General features: G+C 38.8%; 2 long non-coding RNA genes across 2 annotated transcripts; one reads left to right on the top strand and one right to left on the bottom strand.

The window, feature by feature from the left end:
- Positions 1–10780: 10780 nt before the first annotated feature.
- On the bottom strand, positions 10781–22903 carry LOC135282197 (uncharacterized). The gene is made up of 5 exons (XR_010348492.1): positions 22745–22903; positions 20891–20920; positions 18957–19062; positions 12178–18824; positions 10781–12016 (listed from the first exon to the last, which is right to left on the bottom strand). It is a non-coding gene; the product is annotated as an uncharacterized LOC135282197 (long non-coding RNA).
- Positions 21893–27004, top strand: LOC135282198 (uncharacterized). The gene is made up of 3 exons (XR_010348493.1): positions 21893–22132; positions 23808–23933; positions 24939–27004. It is a non-coding gene; the product is annotated as an uncharacterized LOC135282198 (long non-coding RNA).
- Positions 27005–27490: the final 486 nt, after the last annotated feature.

The raw sequence follows: 27490 nt of genomic DNA on the forward strand, positions 1-27490 counted from the left end.
GTTCTACAGCCTGAGAGAGTGGAAAGGTCCCCTCCAAGCCTCCACTGCTGGAGACTTTTAACCCCACTCAGCAAATTAAATTCTTAACGATCAGCTGCCAAGGATCAGCTTTGGAAAGGATGTTCATTAAAGCTCTTCTCAAAGGTGTAAAAGAGAAAAATAAAGCAACCGTTGAAGGGCAGGAATGCAGGATGTGGTGCTGAAGAGGATGCTGAGAAACAGAGATCCAGAGATTGTTCTGCTCAGGCAGGACATTTGGCTTGTGCAAAGTTTCAATGGCCAGGTGTGATAAACTGTTTTCCTCAAGGTCCAGAACTCAGTCAGAATTGTAGGCACACATAACCAGAGGCATTCAGATGTGGCTTTCCCACTAAAAACCCCTAAACTCTAAGGTATTCCATAATTTTGTACTGCTGTAATAATTTCAGATATTAATGAGGGAGAGAATATTGGCATTCTGTTTTCCTCATTAAATTAATTGCTTTATGCATTATCAGTATTCTGATTGGATGACTGAGTTCTGGAATAGCCTCTCCCCCTTCCTGGGGCATTCTGATTATCTGCAGGAAAAAAGGACATGGGTGTTTTAACAGAGATATGTTTAGGTTCCACTAAAATACCATGACAACCTTCAGAATAATTCACTTTCAAAGCTATTCCAGAATAATCTGAAAAGTAACATCAAATATTTCATACCATTTTGGCAGAAAATGAAAAGTGTTCCATTTCATGCTTAATTTATTTTTTAATTATAAATCTGTTGGTAAACAGTACCATAATAGGCTTTGCTTTGTGCCTGCTTTATGCTTCTGAACTCTTAGAGTTTTAATATGTTTTCAATACAAAAAACATGATAATAACTGCTCCTGGAAATGACTGGCTGGATGAGTTCATCCCTAAGTCAATTTTAGCATTAATCACATACACTTGCTAGTAAGGGACATTAAAAAAACAGATAGAAAACAGTCTGGCAATTTTTAAACATCAGAATAATAATAGAGGTAATAATTTATAACCAGTTTAATATTAATTCTACCATAACAGTAATCTTTTCAGAAAAACAGGAAGACAATTTTTAATTAAAACCACTTTTTGTATAAAATTGTTAAACTGGCACATGGGTGACATCCCACAGAGTCACAGTCTCATATTTTACTTACTCCCTCTGCTGTACTCCTGAAAATGAGAATTTCCCTGACATATGAGTGAGTGCTTTGGCTTCCTGTTGCTCTTTTTGAAGTATCGCAATCACTTAAGATAGTGGGGATTGGTATTTAAACATTTATATTAACAAAATTACAGCGTGCTGATTCATTTAGAGCCAGCCTTCACTGTATTTGGGCAGGAACACCTTTCCTTTTGCTGCTTTGTGGCAGCACATTCTCCCCCCTAAAAGCAGGAATAAGCAATATCTGTCCAACCACACGCAAGCCAATCAGCAAAAGAGCCTTCCTATCTATATGTTCAAAATATACATGTAATTAGAAATATATTTTGAAAATGAGCCTCCCTTCTTTGCTCATGCCTGAACTCAGCTTTTATTGCTGAAATTATCACAACCTCTACTATTTGTAGCATACTCTGAGTAATTTCACATTTGCCAAGCTGTTGACAGCTTCACCCCCAGCTCCCACAAGAGCTATGGATTTGCAGAACACACGGATATTGGAACTTCTACAGCAGCAGAAACAAGCACAAATATTTGCAAGGGATCAGGAAGCCTCCCTAGTACAGTGACAAGCATTAGGAAATCCTGGTTTTGCATATAAGATAAGAAGTTCAGTTTACAAGGCCTTACACACAAATTCACCCAGGCTGGTATTTCAGCTTAGGTCAAGAGGAAAGTTCAAGCAGTCAGCTCCTTTCTGCCATTAAATAATTTATCAGCACAACTGCACAACACACTCCAAGGCTCTTCCATCACTGCACCCAGAGCAAAAAAAGAAAATCTGCCAGGCTGTACTTGAGGAGAGCTGCTGCCCTTCCTGAGAGGGGGCTGTGCTGGAATACAGATTTCAGGCCAGCCTAGGCAGGTGTTCATGGAGCAGAGTGGAAACTCCTCACTGAAATCTGTCAGGGCTGAGGATGTGTTTTAGGAAGGGGGATGGCAGCTTAGTGGTCACTCCAATAAATCAAAGCCTTGGCTGCACAGAGTGACTCTAACTGCAGCAGGGAATTCCCTCAGAGCCTCCCTCTCCCAGCAAACCTGCCCTTGAGAAATAGCCAGGAGGGACTGCATCATTTCACAGTGCAATAAGTATTTTAAATAGTGTGCAAGAACAAAAAAGGAGTATATAGTTATGCAGATATACAAATTGAAGTCAGAAGTCCATCAAGAAATTAAGGTTCTTTTTACATAAACATGCAGCCCACAAAGTTTTAAAAATAGTCCTACAAATATTGTCCTTGGCTTGTAACAGAATATTTTGTAGACAATAATTTAACAAGTAATCCTTCCATCCTTCTTTCTATATTTACTGGAGGAGTAAAGACCTTTATTTTATATTGATACCTTTCTATATGCAAACATCTGGCTTTATTTTTCAAATTCCAGTTTATATCCCCTATTTTTCGTCAAGATTTAAAACTGATTAAGATAATGCTTCAGTTCTCATTTTGTTCCTTAGAAACATTTTAATACCTTTTGATGTCAAGACTAAGGCCAAGCTGACAACTTGTATTTTGTTGTATTTTAAACTAACTTCTGTTATCCAGACTAAGAAAAGAAACAGCTATTTATAGGATTTAAATTCCATGTTAAAATTTTGCAGTATGTTAAGAGACTGAAGTTTCAAAATGTAGTTATTAATTTAGGATACATTATTTCCATTTATAGAATTTACTACTATATTGTTACATTAAATGAATTATTCCATGTATAACAAGAGAAATAAAAACCAAAATTACATAACTGCAAAAATTATTCATAAGCACATTGTTGTGTGAAGTAAACCTAACATTTTAGTTGAGCTCAACATGACTATTCAAAATATTTCATCATTTCCTCCATAAATTTTCCAAGAACTGATTAGCCATCACTCATAATTTACTATTCACCTGAAAAGAATAGAACCCCCCAAACTGTAATTCAGGCAGAAGTTCTAAGGAGCTGATTATGAAAGCAATAACAGAATGGAAAAAGGGAATGGTTTTGAAATCATAATGGACAAGTCAGCGTTCAAAAGTCAGTGACAGTGGAGACACTCTTTTCTTTTCCCTTTAATCCTATCCTTCCCTGAACTGCAGACATAGCAGGGCTAAAATCTGTTGGTAGAATAATTTATCTGTAGAGATAACAAACAAATTTAGCAGTTATGCCTACATGTATGTATCTGCACATGTGTATGCAAACAAAAGCAATTAAAGGAAAAAGTGTATTTTACTGAATAATTTGTTTGCAACAAATTATTCCACTAACTTCATGAAAGTTATTAAAGTAATTCTAATTTATGTATTAATAAAATATGCAAAAAACACACATGCTGTCTCTGTGTTTACTCAGTACACAGGGATCCTGATAACAGATTTTACTTTAGTCATTCCTTTCCTTTGCTCCCTTCATAAGGATAGATTTAATTCCAAAAATCTTTGTGGAACTCTTTCTACACCACAAAAATGGCATTAAGAAAATCTTTCCATGTAGCTATGAGGAACATTTTTTGGTATATTGTACAAGTGTTCTCTAAAAGGAACCAAACCTTTGTTCAGTGAAAATGCTAGAAATTATTCCAAGGAAGAACAACATTTTTTAAAATATGGAACTTAAAGTTAGTCCTGTCAGCTTATAAAAATGTTTGGATCAGTAACCCTAATGTGCCTTTAAAAATTTTGGGAATTTTAAATTCTTAAGTGTGGGTTTCCAAGGTCTATGATCTTGCCCCCTCAGAGAGAACTTTACCGAACTAAAACAGCAAGTTCCAGAGCACAGGAATTTTGATGCCAAAGCTTCACATTAAAACAAAACGTGAATCAAATCTCATGCATCTTCAGGCAATACAACCGTCCCAAAATTGAGCCTGGCCCTGGGTCTGTGTGACCAAAATGTACTCAGGACTTGAACTGGATTGATTGAGAAAGGCACTGGGTTTATTTTCCCTGTATCATCCTCGTAGAAGGTCATTTAAAAATCCTTTAGGCTGTGCATTTTAAATGATTTTGTCATGAGAAATTAATTTACAGGCTTATAGACTTTGCAGAAATGATAGATTTCTAAAGACTTTTTGAGCAGTGAATAATGAACTTTGCCATCCTCCTCAACACTGACTGATTTAGTTTCCTGAATAAGTAAGGCAAGTGGTGGTCTTATCTCTGGGCTGAGGTCAAACGATTTCTGATTGGAAGCAGAAAGAATAAAAGACAAAAATTTCTGCCTTCTAATACATCAGACCTCATCACTCTCTTGTGCAGCAGCACAGTTCCATCTGAATGTCTCCAGAAGGAATTCTCAAGAATTATAACCAGGAGACCTTGGCTAAAATCTGTCAATGCAAAGCAAGAATTTTATTTCCCCTCCACAGTGAAAAAAACAAAAAATATGTTTGAGAACTAAAAGTGCTAATTTTCTTCATATTTTGAAGCAATCCCAGGGTCAAGTTTTCAGTTTTTGAAATAAAACCTCCCCTTTAACACTGAAGACTTCGTATCTAAGTGCTATAAAGACTATCATTTGGGAATACTTTTTTCATCCTAATATTTCCTTCTTTAAATACTGTGAATCAATGCAAAGCAAATAGAAGGTTTTATATCTCTGACTGGAAAGTTGCTGTAGATAATTTGATGGTCATGAGAAGAATTAAATCTGTGGCATCAGCTTGAGCTTGGTAATGGGCCAACATCTGGACAGCTTTGATTGTTTAGAGGTGTTTGGATCCTAAATCCAAATCAGCAGCCAGCACAACCAAGGCAAACATCTTCCTATATATATATATAATGTATATATTTCTAAAAAATTCCACTCAATTCCCACTTTACAGCTCCAAATGTCACCTGTTCCCTGTAGTCACACTCCAGCCATGTTGCCCCCTACCATTATGCATTATAAATTCCATGCTTCTTTAGAATACATGAATTTATAGCCTCGCTTTTGTCCCCAACCCAGCTACACGTTGATGAATGAGATCTCTGACTAGATAGGTAAATAGAAAGAAGGTGAAGGATGGGAGCTGGCAATGTATAATTTATTATAAGCACCACAAAATACCAGTGCTGAGAGAAAACAAATTATTGGCTTCTCATGCAGTGACCATGAGAAGGTGATAAATATTTTATTATATAGTACTCATCAGACATTTGAATAGCTCATCTGTCCCATTTATGCCAGCTAAAATGAATTCAACCTATCAGTGGCAAATGTATTTTTAATGTTTTGTTACCTTCAGTGGAAGGGGCAGCTAAAAAGTCCCTCTTCCCCAAGAATCACATTTTTCATTTGATTAAACACAGTAAACTGTTTATTCTTGAAGAGGCTTTTCTTGTTCAAAGCCCTTTACATCTTACAGAAATTTCATGCCCAATTTCATTCCACTTTCTAGGAAGCAGAAGTTACCAAAGCTGTTTTCCAAGCTGTGAGAACATGGTCTTTTGATGGGAAAACACTTGCCTCATCCTAAAATTAAAAACATTTGGAAACACCTACGGGCACTCTTCCTTTCAGAGAAGAGAAGTCGAGCCAGATAACTCCAAGTGGCCTTTTGTAAGAAATACAATCTTGAAAAATCAGCAATTATCTCAATTCAAAAGGCTCCTTTCTGGTACCTGTTACCTGTCAAGACTCCCACATTTGCTTTCCAATGGAGAGCAGAACTTCCAGAGATGATGAGGAGCTCCAAGAGGGACATGAAGTGATAAGAACCTGCTCCAAATCCCCCATAAAAATTAATAATTGGGAGCCCTTGGAATACAGCAAATTCTTTCAAAGTTCTCTTTGTGTTGTCCTGCTGTTCTTGACTGCAGTACTCTCAACTATTATGAGCAAAAAAATAAGACCAAGAAATTTGAAAGTCCTGGTTTTAGATGTCAATTTACTTTCCAGAATGTACCTCTTGTAGGCATTCAGGCTGGGAGGCATACTGCTCCTAATCCTAAATAAAACCTTGGATTTAACATGGGCTCCTCTAAAACACAAATCAACACTAAAGGATTCAAAAGACATTTATATAAATTCTCTCCTTACCCTTCTGGAACTTCCTATATCAGGAATCATCCAGGATCAGGAGCTATAAACTGCATCTTGCTAGTATTGGCTTCTGACCCTAAACTATTCAGAAAAATAGGACTCACCCAGAAATAAAGAATGGTAAATTCAACTCTACTTATGCCAAACCCATGCTTACATATTATATCGTGTTGAATACCTCACTTATTTGGAGATGCAGCTTCTATTTTGCCTAATTCTGTCTTTATTCTGGCCTTTCAAAGCCACTTCTCTCCCTAAAACTTTGCTAACACAGCCTGCACAGAGCTTCCACAGGCAGTTCTTGTTCCTGGCTTTATCCCTAGAGATGGAATGGGCAGAAAAGCACAAAGAATTGAGAGCCCTGAAAATACAACTACCAACAGCTATTTAAGGGTTGGCTTTTGGGTTCAGAAACAGGGAATTCCTTTCATTTCTATACATCTCTGATATCCTTTGACTTGCATCCCTTATAATCATCTCTCTGTTGCCATGGTGCATATGAAGCTCTCAGTAGTGAGAGCTCAGTGTCTCTGCACTGACAATAACAAAGAACACAGATGGCCACTGCTATTATTCCCACTCCCTCTGTGTCCTTGTGCACTTGATGGAGTCTGGAAAAATGTCTGTGTTGCTCCACCCATATAATATTGACCACCACAAAAGCTGCTGGAGCAGCAATAACAAGATGGAACACAAAGAGTTTCAAAAATTTCTGCCTCCCAGTAACAGAAATACACGAGCTCTTACATCAGAGACAGAGGGTCCAATAAAGGGGATTGAAATGAAAAAAAACCCAAAACAACCAAACAGGAAAAACATACTGACAACACCTGCTTAGATGAAGCAAGGTCAGAGAACCAACAGCAACCCAAGGCTGTTGATAGAGCTCAGTTCTCTGCTCCTTTTTGATGAAATCACCATTGACATGGTGAGTAACATCTTAAAAGCCAGAAATATTGTGTCAAAAATCATCAGCTGCTAATTGATCTGATTAATCAAAATACAGCAGAGAATGCTTCATCCTTTTGTGCTCCCCATGCCCTGATGAAGTTCCCTGTCTTCCTGAGAGTTTTCAGAGGAATTCTGTCTTAGTCATATCTGGAAAAAAGTTTTCTCTGTGAAAGCAGAGTATTTTGGATACCAGTAATCAGAATATGTCTATCAAATCTGAAGGATAAGGTTAGGAAATAATTCCTGTTAACCAAACAACTTTGAGGTGTCAAAATGTTCTTGTGGGTGGCCAAATATTTATAACTCAGAACAGCTGAATTTTAAAAAAATAGTTTTAATTTGAAAGTCAATTTCAGGGGGAAAAAAGGCACAAACCAGAATTTTTGCCTTAGTATTTTGTGTTTGGACACTCTGATTCTACTTCTCTGACTTTTCCAACGAGCCCCAAGTTTAGCACTGTTTCCTCCTTTTCCATGTTATATTTTGGAAATGAAAGCACAGCATTCTAACGTGCCATTTATCATTGTGTTAAGCTAGATCAAAATGGGACCAACAGTTTATCTTCAATTTATTGATTGTTTTTTTATTCTTGTTTCTGATTGACAAGAGTAAAAGGCAGTCTGAGGTGTTCTCCAATATGCAAACCAGGGACATTATTTACACTGTTTGAAGCAGAATTTATGATAGACACAAGTGGTTTTGAAGGTTATTTTCCTTAAAGAAATTATTTTGCTTCTGATACCCGACTGTTTTGCATTTAGCAGCAAGTGATTTATGAAGGAAATCAGTTAAATATTAGAAGTTCTGTATTTCTATAGTTCATTTTTTCTCAACAATTCCATATATGCTCTTGCTCTCTTATGAATTCTGAGCTCTGTATTCAGTAATCATTCTTTCTAACAACCTAAATATGTACTGCATTATTTGTGAATTAGAGAGCAATTTATTTAGGAATTTCAGAAAATTGCTTTTCTTCTGGGTGCTATTTTGCAATCTATCCATTTCGTCTTTTATCTGCCATTGCTTCTATGTGACATGAGCCTTAAGAGATATTTCATACAGATGTGTATTGCAGGATTTGAAAAAAAATAAAAGTTTCAAAGAAAAGATCCAGCTTTGATTGTGGCCAGAAGGAAAAAACAAGCTCGATGAAAACAAGGCAAAACTAAGGAACAAAACCTTGTACAGGGCTGCTGTTCTATAAATTTATCTCTCTAATGAGATACCCACAGCCACACAAGCCTGGATCTGACAATCAGTTCCAAGTTCCTTCACCAGTAGGAAGCAGGATTTCCCCAGCATCCTTCTGGATCTTCTTTCAGAAATTTCCACACTGAGATATATTTTTGGTAAGAATTAGAAGATTCCACCTGATCCTAAAATGTTCATTCAGGTGGGTTTTGTGAAATGTGTTCTCCACATATTGAAGTTAAATAAGCATTAAAGGCTCATTTGAAGACTCACACACCCACTGGAGGCACCTGGTGTATAACTTTAAAAAAAATAGGGCCACAAAAAGAAAATTTACATTACACAACGAGAAAAACTTGGCAAACTACATCATCCAGAGAAGCCAGAGAGGAACATATTTGTGCTACACATTTAATGTGCTAATGGCAGCAAAGTAAGCAATTAACACTGAGATGTGAGATATGATTTAGCACTTCTTTTTCATGTGTAACCCAGGTGCCAAAAAGGCCACTTGAATTTGTTTTGCCTTCTCCTGCCTCACCCTACTGAACGCTGCATGCAGTGGGAAAGAAACAATGGCTTTTGTACCTCCTCCCTAACAAATAAGGTGAATTTTAGCACTTCAAGGGTCTAGGCCAAAACCTAAGAAGTCTTTCTTAACCTGGAAGTAAGGTTAACTTCATCCTTTGCCTCTATGCCAAATCTGCAAATTTTATAACACAGTTTATATAGAAATTACAGCCATGCAGCATATGCAGAAGCCAACCCACTGGAAGGAGGAAAGTCTTCTATCCAGCTGGTCTGGTGCTAAAAACAAACCCCTCTGACTGTCAGGAGAGCTATTTTTGTCCTGGCTGGCAGCCACACCAGCACCCCTCCCAAGGCTCTTCTCCTCTCCCTCATCACGTCCCCTCCACTGGCTCAAGCTGGTTTTGCAGCTCAAAACTCCCCAACCCTCTCCTTCCCTAGGGAAACTCCCCACTTGGCCTCTCACACCAGCTCCCAGCCCCTCCTGAGCTCCTCTAGGAGCCAACAGAGAGGACAAGCTTGAGTTTCTCTCTTTTGACCCAGTTTCTGTACGTGCCAGGCCAGAGATTAAAAACTCTTTGAATTTTTTTTCACATGTAACTTCCCATGATCATACACTGGCAAATGGCTGTGGATCTAATTCATTGGTGGTAACCTGTTTACACATTGACGATGAGAAAATGTTGGTGGTAGACCTGGAGTAACAACCTCAGCTTTACTCAGCAGTAACACAAAAGTCAGGCCCCACTCAATGGTGGCCCAAAGCAGGAGAAGAGGTGCATCAAATTCTCATCCAGCAGGAAAACAGGACGAAGGCACATTCCCAGAGAGGGGGGGAAACAAACAAACCAGCAGAAAAGTGCAAAACCCAAGATGCACTGAATTAGATTCCCTCTGGACTATGAGAATCTAGGATATCAAATCCACATCATGAATGTTACCCTCACTCAAGCAACTCAATGGGACAAGTTGCCTTACCTAGCGGTACCCGTTTCATAGGGAGAATTTCTTTGCTTAAGTCTTTACACATCCTTCAAGACTTGTGTGCATAAACTGTTCTGGAAATTTGTAAACAAGTTACAACGACATTTAGCAAAAAAAATCTGGCCTATGACTCCTGTGTGTGTTTTTGGAGTCAAACGTCTTTACAGGCTCCTCAGTGACATTTAATTAGAACTCTGCGTGGCACATTCAGCCTCATGTCAGCAAAATACCTTGGGTAAACAGCAGCAAGCAAACTTCAATGGGTTTATTTACCACACAGTTAATAACCTGGGTGAACTATTTATCTTGGGTCTAATATTTATTTTGGCAGAAAACTTGGTACACATCCTTTATTCTTTTTGCCTCTCATATGTACGGAAATTTTAGAAATATCCATTGACAAATAGCAAAGTTCAGAACCTTTTCCTGAAAATAAACACTGATCTATTGCTTTTGTATCAAAATGTTACTAAGCACTGAATTCACTCAACAAAAATCAGCAGGTTCCCTTGCTGTCTCATACTCACATCCTTCACTTCTTTTAAACATACAGAAACACTCTCAAGAGAATTGCACCACCCTGAATTACTTTATTTTCAATAAAATCCAGCAGTGGTACTATAGTAACCATCTTCACCATGATTAATGTAGGAAACATTTGGAAAACATGTTATTATTATTCTAAATTACATTTGCTTGAGTTAATTTTTATGCATGGCTACTAAAATATAAAGAGTTCTGAATTGTTAATTGCAGCATTCATCCTTCGGAGATGAGATTTGAAGAACAAGTACACGCTGCTGAAAGGTTTTTAGTTTGAGAATCTGCAAACTAAAGAAAAGGATGCAACATGTTGTAAAAGTCAGTCTCCAGGCTATCAAACCCAAAGATTCCAGTGCCAATGACATCCTTAATTAAAGATTTCTGTTAAACTTCAAGACCAGAATGTACTTCCAGCTTAATGCTGTGACAGAAAACTGTTTTATTCTGCACTTTTATACTGTTTTTCCTCTTATCACTGCTGCTGAGTGTTAAATCCTCCCTTGTCCTACAGCAGCATTATCTGTTTCTCAGGCACAGTAATGCACTCTCTCAAAGTTGTGATGGATTAAGATGCACTGGGATTATTAATCACATCACACAGGGACTGGGCAGAGCTTCTCCCTGTAGATTTTGAAGATTGTTCAAGTGACACCTCTGGAAACCTTATCCTCAGCCCATGCAGTCCCCAGGAAATGTTTTGTACATAAACAGAAGCACAATGATGTGATTGAAATAATGGGATTGGAAAAGAATTTGGATAAAACATGAGACTCCCTCTCCTGTGACTTCCACAGCTGCATGTGATTGATCCTGCAAAAGAAAGAGGATCAGGGACCAGATTTCTTTTCTCTGGTGACAGAGGAAGCATCCAAGCAGGACCTGAAGGTTTCATAGACAGAGAAGCAGATTTTCTCCAATCTTTCCCAGTAACAGCCAGACCAAGCAGCCAGAAGAAATAACTTTCCTGTTTGTAATCAGCTATACTTTCCGTGCAATAATTGAAGTTCAAGAGAACTGAGATATGCTTAATTCCAATAAAACAATACATGCTGCATCTGAATTTAGCATTGCTGCACAAAATTTCCTTTCAATAGCAGTCAAGTCATTTCCTATTTGGCCCATAATAGTCCTAAAATTCTAAATATCAGCACCACAATCCCCAAGTGCAGGTTCAATCACAATTGATTTTCAATAACCAGCACAGTTTGGAAATGTATCTACTGAAAACATTCAATAATTTCTTTTGTGTTATGATATGCACAAGTGGGATATTTATCAATAAATCAGGAAAAAAGATATTTAACCCTACAAGTGAATCAGCTCCTGAAAACAGTCCCTCTCTGTGGTTACAACCCTGCTTCTGCAAACTTGCAGTTTAATTATTCCATGCTCCAATATCCCAAAGGCAACGATGCATTTTTCAAAAGTTATTGGATCATAATCAGTTCTTTCAACCAGACTTCCAGACAAAGCCTACCCAACACCTTATTTATTAATAATGGCACATACTTTGATTTATATTGTATGCATTCAGCAAAGAAGCAGCCTGTCTCTGGTGGAAAGCAAGCTCCCTCTTTTAGCAGATAAAGCTGTTTCACCTTCAGCCCACAGAGCTACTGAGGAGTGCAAGCCCTGGCTTTGGCCCTGTAGAAAAAGGACAGGGGGATCATGGAAAGGGAAAATCTGGAATAGGGAGAATGCAGGGGTTGGACAGAAAAGCACAAGGTTGCCAATATCAGGGCACAGGGCAGCAGCAGCCCTGGCACCCAGGCACTGCTCATTCCCCAACCTCAGGGAGCACCTACTCAAATTGGCATTTGCTGTTCTTTCTACAAAACTGTCCCTCTTCGTTCTTCTGGTTTTCCTGTGTGACTGGAGAAATGAGGAGATCCATGATCACCTCCTCAATCTGCTCTAATTTCACAGCCAAGATGTTCCTGGACTTTGCTTTCCATGGCCAAGAGTTTATTTTCCCTTCTGACACTTCAGGCTTTCATCTGCGCTCAGAGAATATTCCTTCATAAACTGCAATGAGACTTCAGCTGGGGGAAAGGATTTAAAGGCCACAAGGAAACTGAAAGTCCTGTTTTTCTTTATGAAAAGCAGATTGGTCATTTTGCCTGTTTTAAAATCCACTCAAATATAATGAATCAATTTGGGCAGTTTTAGGAGGAACCATGAAATTATTTCAAAAGAAAGGAAGAGTGTTAGAAATGGACAAAAAGAAGGAAAAGAAAGCCCAGACAAATTTAAAAATACATTACTGGCATCTATTTCATGACATCCCACTTTCTGGAAACCGTTTTATACTTAATACAAACCATTGACTTCTTTGCAGGCTGAAACACTCTGTACCCTTGAATTTTTTTTTCTTCAAATCTCAATTTATAGTAATTTATCTTACCTTGCCAGTCCACTAGAAATCTTTCTTTTTTTCTCAGAAATAAAACCATCAAAAATGAAAACACAAAAACCCCAGAGAAACAAACAAACCAGAAGGAAAAAAAAACCCCAAAGTTCCATGTTTATTGCAGACACACAGAAAATTTAACTTTAAAAGACTTTAGGTATCTGAAGCCAAGTGGTTGTCCATGACTGGAGACCATGATCTGCTTAAGCTAGAGGTCAGGTTTGGCACAGACATGCTGAGATTTCACTTGAAAGAATATTAATCCCAGCATATTCAAAACTTCATGGTCAAGGCCCTGAGCAGCCTGATCTAGGCTGGTCCTGGTCCAAGTGGGGTCTCAACCAGGTGACTTCCAGAGGTTCATTCCAGTCAACTATTCTAGGATTTTAAGGTTTATAAGTATTAGAACCAATGCTTTTTGAATAGCTCTATAATCAAGATAAATTCCTCACTGCATCACAAAACTACAGTAAACACAAGAAAGGCACTTCAGAAGACAATGCCAGCAGCAGCAGAAGAGCCTGACTCAAAGCCCATTGAAATTCTCTTCCTTTCTTGTAGCCCTAAAAAAGATGTTTAAAAAACAATTCCAGAACAGCAGACATTAATATCCAATAGACATCCCTGCAGTGCCATCTGGCCTAAATTTCTTTCCATTCCCTTGAACTTCCTGCAATAGTAACTGGCATTTCAAAGGGAGACACTCCACACAAGTGCTCTGGTGCCACCAGGATTAGTTGAGCTTTTTACATGTGAAACTCTGGGTTTTGTCTGGGAAAATGTGAATACTTCCCTAAGAGCTGATACCTGTAAGGTGAGGAAAGTAGTACATGGTAAGAGATTAGTGTCTGGACAGATGCTATTGAGGAGCTCCTCTTAAATCACTGCAAGGCCAATGTATTCTATGCCTATAATTGCTACTCAAAGTTCATGGTGGCATTTTGATGATGTGCCTAAAATAGCCTTTGTGGGTGCTGTTAGAGCTGATTTGACAGCAGGTAAGGCATGAGGGGCAATGATCCAGCTGAATGCCTGTCTGAGTCATTTTGATAAGTGTGCAGCCTGTGCAGAAACTTCTTAATTGCTCCAATATTCTTCAGTTGTTCCTGTTCACAGGCTCTGTGAGAAAGGTCATCAATCATGGAGTATGTGAAGTTTTTATGTTTCGCTTGCTTAACAAAATGCATTTTAAAGAAAGTAAAACCAGTTAATAAGGACTTAAGGACGTTATGATGTTCCCCCTCCTAACAGCAAATTTGGAACATGAATCATTTAGTATCTGTATTAGAGGGAGGCACAAGCTTAGTGCTAAACCTTGCTCTGCAAGGAAAACATTGCCTCTGGTATTTAGGTGTGGTAATGGCAGCAATACATCCACTGATTAAAAGCTTGTGATGTATGGAAAGGGCAGTGCAGGCAATCCTGTAATCTAGCCCTGGACTTGCCCCTGAGTTCAAGACAAGGCATTCAGTAATTTTGCATTTTTGATGAGCCTTGAGAGAGCACAACCTACACATGGTGACATGCAAGAGGTCTGGAGAGATCTGGGAACAAAGCGCCACTTCTCCTTTCAGGACACTCTCATCACTTCCACATGACCAGGACAACCCTGGCTCCTCATCTGAGGCACAAAGAAAGGTCAGCCTGGGTGCATGGTCCTCCTTTCCTACTCCAGTCTGAGTGTCGCTGTGAAAAATGTGCCAAAAATTGAGTGGGTTGACTTTATTTCACTGGTTGGTCGCTCTGCTTTGGAATAATCTCATTGCATAAGAAGGTGCTTTCATTCCAGGAGAGACAGCAGGCCTGAATTCAACCCTTTGTATCTAATGCTGTGTACATTTCAGATCGCATCAAGGTTGCCATAGGAACAAAAAGATTTGTATTGAATGGCAAAAACTTCAAAAAATATGATATATGAATCCTGCATAATTTGTTGACAGTAAGTATTCATTGCCTGAGGCCTATATCACTTTAAAATTACACATTTTTGCTAAGAAAGAAATTGAAACCTTGATAAAGCAATTAAATTTTACAGAATATTCACTTTTTTTCCACTTGCTGCTTTTGGAAAGAATTTTTTCTAGATTATACATGTACATATTCATACACTATCTCCAGTCAGGGAATTCTCCCTGGTTCTGCCAGTGGATATTTTAAAAAGAGGAAGAAACCTCTCAATTATGTGAAAGAAACCCCAAAAAACCAACCTCCCATTCTACATTTCCACTATCCCATTATATTTGCCCATCCAATCCAGTCAAGTGTCTCATTTTAGGAACATCTGCAATATTATGTCCAAATAATTTTGAGCATTTCTAACATTAAATAGCCCAAAATCTAAACTTCCATTATATTTCCTTTTTTTGCAGGTACTTTCATCTCTGCAACTCCAATGTTCTAACCTCAAAGCCTTTCCCTGCAAACCAAACCCATACCAGGCAGTTGTCTCCCCCAGACTTTATTGGATATAGTAACAGATGGATCCCAAACTGTAGAAAGACACCCACTGACTTCAAACCTGGAAAGATTTAAAGTGCATCTGCAATGTGCCAATTCCTACTGATTCCCACATTCCCATGGAAAACTGTAAAGGAGAGGATTTTAGGCAGCTGATAAAAGCATCCTGAGAAAACCCACAGCTCCACCCTTGGAAATCCCTGTGATTGCACCTGCCTGGTTTGGGAGAAAGAAAAAAAACCTTCTCAGGTGTTTCACTAAAAACTAAAACCCAAACCATGTTTTTCACAGGGAAGAGGCAGCAAAATTTTTTTCACTGTTAGCCCTGAAGGTCACAGATAATTGCAGAGATTCCCAAGCAATTCCATAAAGAGATTTTGGACACTGAACTCCCGTTGTTCTGGCTGCAAAGGAGAGAAGGAATTCCCCCTCAAAGGTTGTTGTCAGATGTCTCCCTGAGAACTGCAACATGTGATAAAATAATTCCAATTCTCCTTGCACTGGATAATTAAGCAGAGAAAAAAAAACAATATTGCAAAACCAATCCTTACCAAGCAGCATCTGCAGCACTGACTTTACAGTAACCCCTTTCCACAACCCCCAGAATTAGAGAAAAAATAAACTGCAAAGTTTGTGGAGTAAATTATAATACCAAATGAAATAATTTTGATCTTTTTGTGGACACTCTAGAAATGGAAAATAATTTATTCCCTTAAGTCCTTGAATGATGAATATTTGGATTTATTTCAAAAGGAATCAAAAGAGTCAGAGAGTGTGTGAATGTAATGAATTTTGCTGCTAATACTGGGCAGAAGTGCAAATGGATCTATCTTCTTTTTGCCCATTAATGCTAATGCATGTGCATTGAAAAGAGAATATAATCCATAATATATGCAAAAAATCTGCATTATTGTTGGTAGAAGAGTTACACTTGTCCTTGGGCTTTAGTAATATTCTCTGCTGGTGTTCTTTTGTTTAATAAAAGCATCATTATTTTTCCTTTTAATTGAATAGTTACACTTCAGAGTAGCATTAGTAAGACCATTTCAACTGAATTTTTGCTATAACTCCACCATCCTCCTCTTTATATCTCTTTAGGGATGAGCGAATCTGCCTCCAAAGCTTGATAGGAGCCAAATATGATTGCCTTTGAAGGTACAAAAAGTGTTTAAAAAATTCCCTTATGAAATAATTTTTTACATTCTTCCCTTTTTAAACCTTGTGCAAAAGATACAAATATGGCTTAAAAAACCCCAAACCAACCCAAATCAACAAAATAAAACAAAAAACTTTTAAAGTGTCATCATTACAACAACAAACCCAACAAACAAAATCTCCAAGTAGAATTAAAACCTAAAAGCCTGAGAATAACAGGTGGGATTAAAAGGGAGAGGGAATAAAGGAAATATGGAGTGTTACTGCACATTTCAATCTTCCCTCTGACACAAATATATCATTAATTAATACAAGTCTAATTTCATGTGTGATTTCATGGCTCCATGAACTGGAGCAATAAAAACCACTGGTCCTGCGAACACCACGTGCCTTTCCCCCCTTGTGAGCTCCCACCTCTGCTGCACAAAAGTTCATTTTGCTGGTGCCCAGCCCTGCTCAGAGCCAGCCCCGTGCCCTGAATGCAGCGCTGGCCTTGGCTGCTCTTGTTCTGCAGAGGGAAAAGTTATTTCTAGGACGGGAGTGCAGGATCTACACTGATTTGGAAATGCCACAAAAATCAGTTAATCTCAAAAAGTAAAGATTTTAAACAAAATCAAACCAACAACAGCAAAACAGCAACCAAACACCAAAACTATTGGCAGTATCCAGAAAGGAAAAATCTGCCTCTTCCACAACAAAGTTTCACTCCAACACTCTCTGAGCTCGGGTGGGAATGCACCTTGGCTTAGTCTGGTCTCATTTGCCCTTTCTTGTTCTTTTTTGAGGCAAAAGTATTGTTTTCCTCAACAATAAAAATAATTAAAGTGTTCCTGATTGTACAGAGGAGAAAAGAAATCCCTGATAGAACTGAACCATCCATGGCGGAATCTGTTTTCTGGACAAAAGTGTTTTTGAAAGCAACAGTGGTTTGTGTGATCAGATGAATTACTGTATGACTTCCCCTAACAATTTTATGGGTTTTCGTTCCTCCTGATGAGGTAACAAGCACAGCAAGTATTTCTCTCACCAGTTTCTCTGTGCAGATTTCTATCACAAATACTCTCTAGCAGTCATTATTTAACAATGCAGTCAGTGGCAGGTGATCATCTGAGCCAGACACCTCCCATCTGCTCAGCTCCTCCAACTTCCACCTTGTAAGGCTGAGATGGAAACACTTAATTCAAATGTTTTTCTAACACACCTGCACAGTTTAATTCCCTTTGTTACTTCCCTTGAATAGATTTGGAAACAAATCTATTGTTTCTTGAATACAAACAATTCCTCCTTCTGCACACCCCAGACATCTGAGTGTAGAGAGAGGTTAAGACTGAAGTTGCAAATGAAAGGAGTGTAAGCCAAAAAACATACCTCAAAAAAAAAAAGCTAGCAAAAAAATTGAATTATTTTTAAGCCACTTAAATATTTTTTCCTACTCAATCATAGTGCTGAGTCCAGAGAGGAATCTGAACATGATTGTGTCTCGTGGTATGGATTAAATTTTCATTTCAGGTCCCATAATGGAAATGACCCTAATTCACATTCTTTAGAGAAGATGTTGGCCCCTTGTCACCTGCTTAGATTTAATTTAAGAGAACATGAAAAAAATTAAAAAATTAAAAGGGATAAATCACATTCCTGTGTTTGTTGTACTCACATGGTTTTTGTGAGAGAGTGGTGGAGAATAAGAGAGCAAGAAGCAAAGAGAGCACTCAAAATGTTTTGACTGCAGATGATTGCAAAAACGTTTTCTTCCTTTCAAAATAAGACATTGGTAAATAGACAGCTTCCCTAAAAATGAGACTTAAGGCCATGATGGCCAGGGTAGAAGTGAATGGGAAAGATTAATCTATTAATTTTAAAGGGAAAGGACTCCCAAGATTTGATTATATTTAAAAAAAATAACTAATGAGGGCTTTTCTTAATAATAATTTTAAAAAATAAATAAAACCACCACAAGCAAATATAATCAAAAGCCAGATGACTTATACCAGGAGAAAAATCCCATGCAGCAGTTTTGTGCTGCATCATGAACACCCGACTCCCTTGACAAGCCTCCAGCATGGTTCTCCTTCCTTCAGGCCAGGGCACAGCTCAGGATCGGCTGCAAAAACTTTACATGAGGAGAAATTTCACCAGCAGAGAGTCGTGGCACTTTGCACCAGGCTGGTGCCACAACAAGCAGCTCAGGAGCACCAATAAATTGGTCCTGAGGCTTGAAGTGTCTCAGCAGATGAAAATGAGGAACATTTTTGCTCAGTTATGAATTGCAAAGCTGCAGGAAAGCCTGTGACATCCTCCTCGTGCTCCATATGCATGTGGTCAAGGGGGCACTGGGATGGAGAAGCACACAGCCAAACGTGCCCTTATCCATCAGGTTTGATAATTCAGATGCTCAGGGGCTGCTCCCACCTTGAGGACGTTTTTCAGCACCTAAAATGGTTTAGATCAAAATCAAACTGGTTTGTTTCCATTGTCTCCACTGCAGTTCTGTATGCTCAGGAGTGAGCACCTGCCTCAGCTGCAGGAGCAGCTGGGTTAGTGAGGGGAAACAATAAAACCTACCTGAGACAAACACTCAAGGGCACTGTTTCAGTCGGAATTAATCCCACAAAGGGCAGAGCCAGTGTTGTGTTTTCATAGACCTCATGGAAGTGGTTGTCAACAGCTCCTGCATTGTGTCAGAAACCATGACATTATTCAGAACAGATGACATTCTTAAAATCTGCATTTAGATTAATAAATACAGGTTGAGTGGTTGCACTTGAGGCAATCATTTAGGGAGATTTCTGTCATGGTTTTTTTTTTTCACTAGCAAGTTGCAGTCCTTACTCTCAAGTTTAGCAAAAGTGCACTGAAAGGATATCAAAAAACCACAATTAGATATGCTCGGACTAATCAAGTAAGAAAAATTTTGATTCCTTATTGTGCTGCATTAAAAAAATACAAATGAACAATCATTCTGATATCCCACTTCCAAGATACTTTAAAGAGGGTAAAATCTCCCTCCACAAGATTCCTGTTGGTAATAATTCTGTGCCCAGATATACAGCACAGTCACACAATTTGTTCTATTTAAATGTAAAAGGAAAAATAGGTACAAAATGCAGCTATTACCCAGTTGCTGAAAGGTATTTTCTCCCAATTCAAAAACCCTTAAAGACATTTGAGGGCAATTAGTTAACAAGTAAGTTCTGATTTTTAGATTTCAATGAATTCAGGAAGCATTTTAGACACAAAATAGGAGCATTAAGCCCCCCAGCATAGGTGTGATGTCAGGGAAGGTGTGTGGCTTTTCTCCACATTCCTGCTGGAGCCTCTCCAGAAGGGCAGGAATAGAAGCATCAGGATAAAGCTTTTTTTTCCCCTAGCAGCACGGGGCCTGCCCAAATTGTTTAAACCTCCTCTTGCTGCTGAATTTACAGCTGCTTTGGGAGGTTCAAGCCACAGGGAGGTCTCCTGTCAGTCAGCTGCATTCCCACTGTGCCAGGCAGCAGCCAAATCTCCAGGGTGGCTTTGCAGTGGCTCTACAAGCTGCACCTAAATTATTTCTAAAAAGTGACCCCCTCCCAGAGAACACAGCCCCTGCAGATGGGGAAATGTATTGACTGGTCAATACTCAAGTGTCTGATTGTGTATTCAGAGCACAGAATATTGCAATTAGTCTCATATCCTGAAAAATTACAACAGAGTTAACTCTAGTCCAACAGGGATGGGGGGGAGAGACAGGGTGATTACATCCATATTTAGTGAATACATCCTTTTGGAGTTCCAAAGGTTATTTTAACCTCTTTTCCCACTGCTCTTGGCTTGAGTCAGCCCTTTGCCTTTTTGGTGGTGGCAGAAGCACAGACAGTGTCTGCTCTGAGAACAAGTAACAGCAGTTCTGCTCAGCAGAGATCTGTGCAGACATCATTTGCTGGGTGAATTGATAAAACACTTCAGAATTTGTCTCTAAAGTATGAATTGACATCAAGTCTTTCAACACATGCTTTGCTATTGATACTTAAAAAAAAAGGATTCAAAGATGCCACTCAGTTGTCAGTGCTGTTTCACTGAACAAGGAAAACAAAATACAAATGAGAAACCATATTTGTATCTGAATAGTGCAGAATAAAATCATAAATTGCATCAGACAGTGTACAAGTCACTGTCCCTTTCTATTAGCAGTGGTTGTAGGCAAACCCAGAGTTACAGAATGTTTCGTTCTGCATTTTTCCTTTAGGTGTCACATAAATTAGCCAGAAAAAATATTTAACTTTCCTCAGGAACAAGCTGTCTTTGTCACTTTGTCTTGACTTCATCTGTGTGCATTAGATTCTGTCTGAAGAGTTCTTGAAGGCTCCTTAACATCTGAAACAGAAACTTCTTTTAAATCATAGTAATGGCAGTGCCCAACTTAGCTGGCAAAACAGAAGGAAAACTCAACTGCAGCATTCACAAGGACTACACAATGAAATCCTGGATGCATGAAAAAATAGGATCATTTTTCCACTCACCCGTTCCAGCTGAAGGCCAAAGAGAAGCACCTGAGGAACAAAAAATTTTCAGTGGCTGTTTTTGGATGTTTTAAATAATTTGTCAAGAATAAAAATATTTATAGAAATGCAATGATAGCTGTGAAATTTTTTTCAGAACATAACTCCAGAAGTTTTCCTTGTATGCCAAGACCTTGTAACATTGTGAATATGAAAAAAAAAAATTGAGCCAGACCTTTATATAGTCCATTGAACATAAAAAGCACTGACTTAATGCTATCTTATTCTGATTCAGACCAATTCAAGTCATGGAAAATTTCATCACAGAAGTGAATGATAAAAAGGATCCAGATATCTCTGATGAAAGGCATTTCTCATTGAATTGTTTCAACTACCCTTTATAAAGTACTTGGTTTAAAAAATAAAATTAACACACATAAAACATAATAAAACAAGATAATTCTGATTTACCAAGACATCTTTGAGTACAATGGCTTTCCAAGACTCACCATCCATCAAAAGAAGATATTTTTTGGGACAGGGTTTGTGGGTGAGTGGGGGAATTCTTGTGTTGCTGTTACACCACCACAATGTGTTATTTATTTATTGTGCAATGTGTTACCATCACAATGTGTTATTTTAGTTCTAGTATAATGCTTCCTCTTACAAAAATGTCAAACACAAGTGCTTTCTTGCAATTACAGACTGTTTCAATAGATAAAAGGGATTTGTCTTTACAAGAAAGGAACTTGTCTCTAAAATTTAAAATATATACTTGCATATGTCTGTACAGAAATACAAGGAGAAAAAATCCATCTGAACAATCTCCTTAAAATGATGCTGGATCAACCCAAGATGTTTCAAAGTGTATGTACCTCTACAAACTAAGAAATAAATGCAAAATTCCCTACTGAACAGGAGTACATCCCAAAGAGGATGGGTGGCCATGCTCCAGAACAGACAGCCCAGTGATGGTGTGGGGTGTCCCTCACTGGAGCTGTCTGGACACAATCCTGGGCTCTGGGATGGTGCTGCTCAAGGGAGATGGGACCAGAGGACTCACTGTGATTCCCTCCAATCTTACCCACTCTGTGCTTCTCTAACTTTGAGGGAGAGACAAAAAACCAAAACTCTTCGCTCTATTTACTCTGAAAGTCTGAAAACCTCCCCAGTGTTAGCACACAGACATGGGAGACAAGCTGAAATCTCTGCTGGGTCTGTGTCCATGCTGGAGTTCAAGTCCCAGCAGCCACCGCGTCCCTGGTCAGTGTGTTGCCACTGTCTCGCTCCCATCTTCCCCCACCCCAGAGCAGAACAGAGCTCAAACCCAGCACAAAAGCTTTGATTTGCCTGCATAGATATTTCTGTCACCCATCTGCTGTGGCAGAGACACCACCACCCTGGCACAAAGTATGGAAGCACAAGCAAGGCCCGAAAGGCCCCACCATGAACTCGGCCCTTCCACTGGTCCCTGGGCCGGAACACTGGGAGCGTCCTCCAAATCACAACAAAATGCACCACAAATTCCAATTGTGTGGCCTCTCAGGCCCTTTAGGCATTAAAACAGAATATATTTACTCAAGAATGTATGCTGCCAACAGCTTATTAGACCAAGATGGGCATCAAGCCTTACAGCTGCCCACAGACTGTTTTAATGCCACCTGATAACACGTCAGCATTTTACTGGGGGCAAGAAAGGCAAGAAACAATGACCAAAACCCAGTGCTGGGGATAAATGACTTTAAGAAATCTAAAGTCATTAGCTTTGACTAATTTCATTGGTCTGGATTGCATTACACCTTGCAAGTGGGGGAGTCTAAAGTGAATTGTGCACACATGGGAGCAGAAGGGATGGGAGGAGTTCCAGCTGCTCACCTCAGAACACCAGCACTGGGGGTGGTTCTCTCAGTGCATGCTGTGGTCACGCTCATTAGCAGCCAAAAAATTGTCCTCTCCCTTTACTGCTCACACAAACAGTGACAGTCCCTTGAGTGGCTGGATTTTGGACATACAAAATCCTGTCCTTAGCTACAGAAGGGTCTACTGCATTTGATGAAGGACCTGTTGTGCACAACACTCCAAGTTCACTGCAACATTCAAAAATTGCCCATGATAATTGAGGGAGACAGGAAGCTTATTTCAGCCAAAGCTGTTTTACAAGAAATGTCTTTCTTCTGGTTGTGCTCCGCTTCAACAGTCCATACATAATTTAAAACCAATATATTTCCAATTATTTTGAGCTCCCTAAACAAGAGAATTTTTATGGATGTTAAATATAACCAGGTAATCATTAAAATGTTGCTTGTGTTGCAATTTTTTGCAGTTCAAAAGCAATGTTAAAATTTCTTGGTAGTAAATGAGACCTCTAGGGAAGAATGGTTAGAATGAGGTTTAATCAGATTTTCCAGAAGAAAGCAGAGGGAAAAATCCAGCAAAATCATCTTCAATTTTCCTGCTCTTTTGGAATCAAAGTCAAGCCCAATAACTCATCCATAGCAGTTATTCCAACAGAAATCTGTTCCTAATTTCATGCAAAAGTACTGCCCATGTGAATATAACTGCATGGCCAGAGATTTTTGGCTGCATCATCCAAAATGTTCAGGTTTGTAGACAGACATGACCTTATTGTTATTAAATTAAAATCAAAGCCTTGTGGGATGTCTTTAAATGCCTGACAGCTACTAAAGCCCATCTCAGTGACACATTAATAGAAGCCAAAAGAAATCAGCTCCATCTTCCTTGAGCAGCAGTTCAGTTTTCAAACTATGAGTAGGCTTCAAGTGTTGTGCATGCAAAAATACAAAAATAGTGGAAAGCTATAAATATATAAAAATATATTAAAAGATAAAATCTCTCTAAGATGGACAGAGGTGTTGAGTCTTTCAGTTTTCTTCTGAGAATAACTGATTTCTCATTAAAATCCTGTATTCACATTTAGCATTTCCTGGAAGTTGATTGTGTTTTACCTCAGGGGAAGAACTTGCCTGTCATGCATCCATCACCTGCTGCTCCACTTCTGAACCACCAAGTCCTCTCTCCACAGTTTGCTTTTACATCTCCTGAGGTAGTAATTTCAAAAGCACCCAAGCAATGACAATTCCGTAGTTTGTTTAAGTTCTTTTGGAAATGGGTCTTGTTTCATTCCAAAAGCTCTTGCTGCACACTTTGAGGCTGGCAGATCTCCAGCCCTACAGAAGAGCCTTGTTCACTCCCAGCAGCCCTCTGAGAACACAGAGCACTATAGAAACAGCTGTAACCCATCCTATATTTCTGCTAGTTTTGAAGCCAATGCAAGATTTCTTACTTCCACTTTATGCGTGGGTATATCAAAGGCCAGATATGTTAAATGTCTTCAAAAGTCTGACTCAGAGAATCCCTTACGTCTGGCATTAGTAGACACACAAAAAATGTGCAGCTATTTTCTTATCCATAGGATAAGCAGTGGACTTCAGGCCTTTGTTGTCAAATGATTTTATGTAATCAACCAATAAAGCAAAATACACTTTTAAAGAAATAAAAGAGGAAAAATTACATGAATTCATGTTAAGACACCTCCTTCCTGTCTCAGCATATTTAAGGTGACAGCTTTTACTGGCTCTTAAGAAATCCTTAGAGAGGAATTAGGAAAACTTCTCAAGGCGAAGTTACATGGTGCATAAATTACATTTTATGCATTCAGGGTTAAACTAAACACAGTGAAAAGATGAAGTGGCTCCACACTGCCAGAAGTGTTCCCAAAAATCAAACAGTTCTTATGCAAGGACTGTGCTTCCACTGGGAAGGAGTTTTGTTTTCCTCCTCTGAACTTTGGAAGAAAACAACCCAACAGCATCTTGACTTTGAAAAGATATTCAAACTGCAATTGGATGGAGCCAACATTGCCAGAAAAATGGGGGGCTTTGCATCAGTTCTGTGTTTTATTGACATTTAAAAGCAGTTCTGCATAGGAGTATTGCACCAAGTTTTAAAAATTCTATTACAATGAACATTTAAAGACCAGACCAGCAATATTAAATGAATGCAGAGACATCAGGAATGCTCTTCTAACACTCTTCTTTCCTGTCACCAGGAAGAAGAGAAAGAAAACATGAGCTCCATGTGACAGGTGCCAGGTTACTCAGAAGATAAGAGGAGATGTCAAAAGAAGTCAAAATGTCTAAAGTCTCTATTAATTTGTTTCTTGTACATTGAAGGAATTACAACTGAGTGGCATTCAAAAGAAGAAACCTGATGAACAATATCAATTTTGTTGTCTAAGTAGCTTGAGGATAAACAATGATAATCTCCAGAGTCAGCAGAATGTTTTCCCTTATTTATGAAGGAAACCAATATACACTTGTATAAAGCCTATTTACAGCTCCTAAAGCTCCTGTGTCAGTGCTCAGAGCTGTTGAGTTTCACCCTTTTTAACCACACCACACCCTCTCACTTTTTGGGGGAACAAACCAGAAGTAGAATTTAAACTGCAGCTGGAAAGCTCAGATCCTTTTCATAGCATTTGCTGTTTTCCAGGTGTGTTTCCAGGTGAGCTGTGTAAGGGGATTCAGTTTGCCATCTTCTCTTGGTTGAATTATTTCTAACCCCAGTTTGACAAATTTGAGGAAAGAAGTAAACTTTTACTTGGTGCACTTCAAAAATTAGACACGTAAGTATTTTCACATTACTTCATTGCTTAAGCACTATATATCTGCACGAATTATAATTGCAGAAGCTGAAAGAAATTCTCTGCTGCCATGAACAGTGGAATTGGCTTCTGGACTAATATTCCTTCTGCTGCTGTCCAAGGAGGGGTGGTAAAACAAAAAATGAGATCCACACCTATGTTTACCTTCTAGTGGGATGGGCAAACTTCTCCATATACCAGAACGAAACTGGGAGGTAGAATTGAACCCTTTTTTTTAGATTCTCTTCAGGGCTATTCCCTATTGAGCAGGAGATCACAGTAAATATTTGGTATATTACACCAGATATTCCCCTCCTCTTTTACTGCACTGGGAAACTCAGTGACCTTGAGATGTTCGGGTAAAGGCTCCCAACAGTGACACTTGGCACTGGGATTTGCTGATGTGAAACCAGCTTTACTACACACACTCAGATTTAAGAGTGTGAGTCTTAGGAAATTAGCTGGAGCTGTGCTCTGCAGTTTCACGCTGGCTGATTTATTTATTCTTTAAAAACCTTAACACATCATTCAGACACATCACAGTCAGCATGGCAATGTCTTACTCAACATTCAGTCAGTTCTGCTGACCAAGTTTTGCTGGCCCAGTGCTCCAAGAGCCAAGATCCTGCCTGCACCAACCCAAGGGCCAATGCCTGACCCATTTCAAACCTTCAATCAATGAAAGAATCAAGAAAAAGTCTACAAAGTCAGGACACAAAAGATATTCAGGGAGGAACTGTGAGGAGTGGGCAGATAAAGAATGGAGTGTCAGGACCTGTGTAAGCCAGAGTGAAGACATTAGGAAGAGAATAAGCAAATGGGAAGATGTATAATTCAAATGAGAAAACAGAGCAGTGAAACAAGGGAATGCTTTATTGCATTGCTGAGTTACAGTGATAAACCAAAGTGATATACACCTAGCTAGCACAGAAGAAACAGAAGAATTCAAAGGGAGAAAAACTTGCAGAGTCCATAAATTATTTTGCAAGGTATAACAATATCTGATAGAAAATTTAGTGTGAAGATGTTACAATAAATAATACAATAAATATTAGCATTACAATATGGAACAGAACAATCTGGAATGGGAACATCTACTGAAGTTCATGGAGGGCAGGGAAACTTCTAAAGCAGGGCTGGAGCTACTCACCACTTTGGGGAGAGATGAAGAGCATAAAATATCCATCTTCAGTATTGTAAGTGACATGAGCTCCTAAAATATGCATCAAATGAAACACCAGAGAGACAAAAAGGGCCCCTCTTCAGCACAAAACTCCAACCTTGCTGCCAAGGCAGGATGCCAGGGAAACAGCCACGTCTGGGTAGCTGGAGCAGAGCTGGCCTCACCCTGTGCCTGCAGGGATGCTTCCCCATCCATCAGCAACATTTATTTTTCATCTAACCTCAATGAGCAGGAGGCAATACCCAAAACAGGCAGCATAATTTGTTCCACTAAGACACAGAAGATTTGCTCCACGAGTGCTAAAGGATTAGACTCCTAAATTACCTGATTTCATTTTCATTTTACCAAAAAAAAAAAAAAAAAAATCAGGCACTTCAGTGGTAGCAAGGCAGTGAATTTCAATGTTTTGAGAAGAGTTTTTTTGTTTTTACAGGCTAAGAGGATGACTTAGAAGGACTCAAACTGTTTTAACTGAGGAAACCCCTCAAGGTTTGCTTCTATTATCATCAAACTCCTGTATTTTATTTAAAAATTTCTGAATATCAGAGGAGCTGTTAAATATGCCTTATATTAATAGAAAATATATTCTTCCCATGTTTGTGAAACATTATAACCTCAATAAACATTTTTCCAGGCATTACTATTGGTAGGCATTGTGTCCTGTATGTTATGCTGAAATTCATGGTGTTATGTGAAAATGACACTTCAAGCCAGGGAAAAAGAAACATCCAAAGCAAGGAATAGTCTCATGAAAAATAACAATTAAAGCATTACG

Source organism: Passer domesticus, chromosome 16 (assembly GCF_036417665.1).
Source record: "Passer domesticus isolate bPasDom1 chromosome 16, bPasDom1.hap1, whole genome shotgun sequence".
NCBI lineage: Eukaryota > Metazoa > Chordata > Aves > Passeriformes > Passeridae > Passer > Passer domesticus.